This window comes from Pinus tabuliformis, chromosome 7 (genome assembly GCF_031772625.1).
Source record: "Pinus tabuliformis cultivar Carrire ecotype Pingquan chromosome 7, CPIR1, whole genome shotgun sequence".
NCBI classification, from domain to species: domain Eukaryota; kingdom Viridiplantae; phylum Streptophyta; class Pinopsida; order Pinales; family Pinaceae; genus Pinus; species Pinus tabuliformis.
In genome coordinates this window covers 1,228,017,364-1,228,022,046 of record NC_142293.1, presented here as the reverse complement: position 1 = coordinate 1,228,022,046, position 4,683 = coordinate 1,228,017,364, and positions in this window count along the sequence as shown.

Genomic DNA, 4,683 nt, shown 5'->3' with positions numbered 1-4,683 from the left:
ATCACAGCATACAGGATTACCTTTCAGATTCTTCATATGTTTCATGTGCTGAAATGCTTTTCCAAGAAGAGATCTGCCCATCCATTTGTTCAGAGTTTTTTGAAGCCCATGAGCATACTTTTACCGAAGCACATGATGAAGGCGGATCAGAATTTGAAGCAACAGACACCTTGTTCTTTCAGCAGGAGGTGGCAGTGGCAAATCTTTATGTTTTTCACGATCCAATGGCAGATTTGTTACAGTCAGCAGTGAAAGTGATTATTGCAGTGTTCAGTGATGAAGGAGATCATGGTAAGCTATGTTTTTGGATGCCTAGTTATTAGTTTGTATTGTTGACCAGAAGATCTGATCAGGAGAATCAATCAAGAAGGCATCTGCTTGATTGGTTGCATTGGCATTTTGATATAGTTTTATGTATATTGTCTTGTAAGAAACACAGGTGGTTGTCATCATGATTTCAAATCTTGATGGACTGCTGCCCTTCAATAAGCTTTGTAAGTTCTTGTTTTCGTTAAGTCAGTCACGAGTCAGTCTGAGTCAAGTTTTCAGTCAAGTTTGCAGTCAATAAATGTGTTAAGGTCTGTGTTTGGTTGTTGGAATAATGACTCCATCGCCCAATGGTGGAAAGCACTGGTCTGCTCTCCCAGAGGTCTAAGGTTCTTGGTACCTCCAAGGAGCTACCATCCCCATTGGAGCCAATGTTAGAGTCGGTCTAGTAGCCCTCCATCAGCGATCAAAGCTCTTTGCATTTGCATAAGTAGGTGTCTCAGCAGTGTCTTGCATTCCATTAGGCATGCCATAACCCTGATGGAGGAGCTGGTATTTTATTCCCCTCTTGGCACTGCTGGATCAAGTTGTTTCAGTCATTAAACTTTTTCAAAGTTGTTTGTCTTGTCTTGAGGTCAAAGTCTTAGGTCTAGGGTTTAGGTCCAGTTTGTTTTCAAGGTCACGTCTCTGAAGGTCAATAAGTGCCCAGCAAGCCAGAGGGATGATTATCAAAGCGTTTCTTTAAAAGATTTCATCTTGTACAACTAAATTTTTCACCTTGGATTTAAAAACCCTGTTTTTAAAGCTAAGGTCATTTCTCAAAATTTGCCAAGGTCATTTCTCAAAATTTTGTAAAAATTGTAAAAATTCAAAATGATTCAAAGGACAACATGTAACCCTGGCTCCCTTGTCAAGATCCCTCAGATGCTATCCCTGCAAAAATTATAAAAAAAAAGCATCAAATCAATCAATTTCAGGACAAAAGGAAACCAAAAAAGTCAAGTTTATAAAGTGTCATGGAAAAACATTATAAAGTGGGTTATGACATGAAATTAATTCAAACAAGGCTATAAAAGCCCTAATCTCCTTCCATCAAGCCTCATTGTGCATTCAAGTGATAGAGCAATTGTTTCCAAGAGAGTTTGAGCGAATTGTGTGAGTTGGGAAGGCGCGCGACCCGTCAGGCGCCCTGTGCCAGTGTTAAGTTATAACGCGCGCGACCCGTTGAAGGCGCGCGACCCGTTGGGTGAGGCGCGCGACCCATCAACACTCTCTCTGCCAAAACCGCCAGCAAACTTGCCAAGGAACCACAAATTGCCAAATTTTGCAAGGTAGGCCCTCCATCATAAAAGATTATTGCTTTCTACAGTTCAAGAAGGTCATGATTGTATTTGTAAAAGTCTCCATTTGCAAGTGAAAGTCTCCATTGTGCTTTTGGGCTTGAAGTTGTCAAAATTGCTAGGGTTTATTATGCTGTTTTGAGGTATCCCTTTTCTTTCCTATTCTCCACCTCCCATTACATATTCCTTATCATTTTATTTAAACTTCCCTTCCAAATTTGCTAAGAGCCTAAAACCCTATCCCTCTCCCCAAGAAATCAAAAAATTAAAATCCTAACCCTACCTCCCATAACATCCTTGTAAGTAAAATTGTATAATGATGTATATGCAATGATTTTTCCCCTAAAACTCCCTGTTTCATTATTATTCCCAATTTCCCTTTAAAGTATCCCTTCCTTAACATTTCCCTTGTGCTATTTGTCCCCTTGAAATAGCATCTCAAACAGTTAAAACAACAGATTTTAAAGCAGAAGCAGCAGTACATTTCAGCCACTTTGCTCTTGAAACCATGTCAGAAACCGAAACCGACTATGAGCAAAGTGATGACCGTGAGTCAACACCAGAAGTTGAGATACAAAGGAGGCCTCACAGGGGTGGTAAGAGTGGTCACCATGTGAGAGAGGAGCCCACCTCTTTGACCTATTTGCAGGTTTGTCCACTTGCAGTCACATGTTTCCGCCACCTTTCATGTTATGAATTTTGCGAGAGGCTATGCTTCTCCAGGTCAATGCTCATTTGGAGAAGTTGCTGGCCAAGGCCAACCAAGATAAGGACTTGCTCAGGAACATGAAAAATCACTATTGGGCACGGATGCACGTGTGCAAGGCAAAGATGAAAGTGCTCCAAAGGCGGTTGGCCAAAGCACAAAAACGAAGAAAAAGGTCTGACCCCCTCCACATCTTGGCTGAGGCTTCCTTGAAGGAGCATGGCACTAAATAGCTCAGCCCTAGCACAAATTCCAAGAAATTTTGAGCATTTTGGGTCATTTTTGGTTTTTTCAGGCAAAAAACAGGTTTTGTCCCCTCAATGGGTCTCACCCCCCGCGCGACCCTTTCATTTGGCTACTCCGTTCTGGGAAAACTCAGCATTTCTGGATTTTTCATGAAAAGTTACACATGCTCACCCATTACCAAGAGATTTTATGAAGTTTTGGGCCTCCAGAAAGTCAAAAAACAAGCAAAAAATGACTTTCTGCCACATTTTTGACACACAGAAAGCAGTCTTGGGAGATTGCCATTTTGGAGGGGTAAATGACCACCAAATTCAGAAATTCCACTTATATTGGAAAGTAGACATCGATACCTTTCCAACAAGCCTACTCTTGCCCCATTTGGACACCTGGAAGTGCCCCAAAAGTGCTCTCAAAGGCGCACGACCCGTTCAGGAATGGCGCGCGACCCATCAGGCAAATTGCTCAGGATTTCAGCCTACAGCTCAGCAAAACGCAGTTTTGACTATGTTTGACTTTTTGGAGTTGATTTTTATCCTCCTTGTTGTAAATGATGTAATTTTATGACACTTTTACACTTATGTATCTCTTCTAGAAGATTCATTCATGAGATAGGTGAAAATTAAATGAATGAACTGGTTTCCTAGCTTATAGAGGCAAGTTGTTTTGATTGCCTAGTTTTCAGTGCTTAGTTTAGAATTGGTTGAAACAGCTCCTAGGATAGTGAGCTCGACCCCTAGAGGCAGGGAAATATGTTAGATGGTCTATATTATGTACTTTCTTGCTCATTTTCATGGTTGGACTCTTGAGGGAGAAGCTCTTATTGTATTATTCACTGTATCTCTGCAATTTTGGCAAAGGAAGACCAGGGTTTTGCAGTCCTTTTTGGGATTCTTGTGGTCACATGTATTGATGGTGTGTTTCTCTTTGTACTTGTAAGTGTGTTATGTGAATCATTTCCTTACTTTTCCTTCTGCAAATTAGGTAAATGAAGTGTTAAAGTAGAATTCATGATTGTCATGCTCTGCTTTTAAGTTTGCTTGATATCAATGTTTTCAACTGTTTAAGGGGAATTCAAGGTTATTGCTTGCTCTCCTTAACTCCTCACTAGTCATTCTCATCCATCCATCTCAATCAAAGGCATCAATACTGTTTCCTACCTCGCCCCAAAGAACTTCCTGCGAAAACTGTGTCCAATCCCCGCACCCGAAATTGCCATTCCCCAATTTTCCACCAAAACTTTAAAAATCCCAAATTAAACCTCTTGATCAGTTTACTAGCCTAAAATCAGTGTTTCCCTATTGGTCATCTCGCCCATTGAAGATCTTTACTGAGATAGACTGGAGAGAGCCCTCTCCTGCCCCGTAGGGCTAGCTACGAGGCTAAGTGGTTTGATGTTGCCTTGGAGTTTACCTTTCTCAGCCTGAGGTGAAATTTCAAGCGCTAACAATAGGAAGAAAGACAAAAAGCTAAAGAAAAATTCTCCTTCAATAAGAGTCATATCAAGAGATGGTTTGATAAAAAATCTGTAGGGAAAAATGAATTCGGTGTGGGTGACCTAGTCTTAAATTTGAACAAAGCCCACTAAGACAAGGGTAAACATACTAAGTTCTAGTCCCTTTGGATTGGATTGGAAGCTTGGCCAACACACATATTGTCTCCAATATTTAGATGGAAAGATTGACTCTCTTCATGTTAATGTCCAAGATTTAAAATAGTATTTTCAATGATGGTGTAGGGTTGTGCCCTACCCTATGTACACAGTTTTTTCTTTTGGTTGTTTGTTTTGTTTGGTCTTGTGTTTTCATTTTCCGTTTATGTGAATAAGTGTCATGTGTAAACATGTTTTTTTGGCTTCATTATCTATCGCTGAATTGAAAAGAGTCTTGTGATACTACAATATTTGGCTAACCTTTGGTCCTTCTTCTTTGTTTTGGTTACATCTTTTGGTCAATGATGTTCTTATTGAAAATAAAATCCTTCTGTAAGGTGAGTTTTGTGTTGAGTCGTGATACCTCTGTCTATTTTGGAAACCTTACACACATACTTGGTTCTTTATGTTTCGATGTTTCCACGCTTATCCAATCAAGTAGATAAGGAACAGGGGAAAACTATAAACGAGAAAAC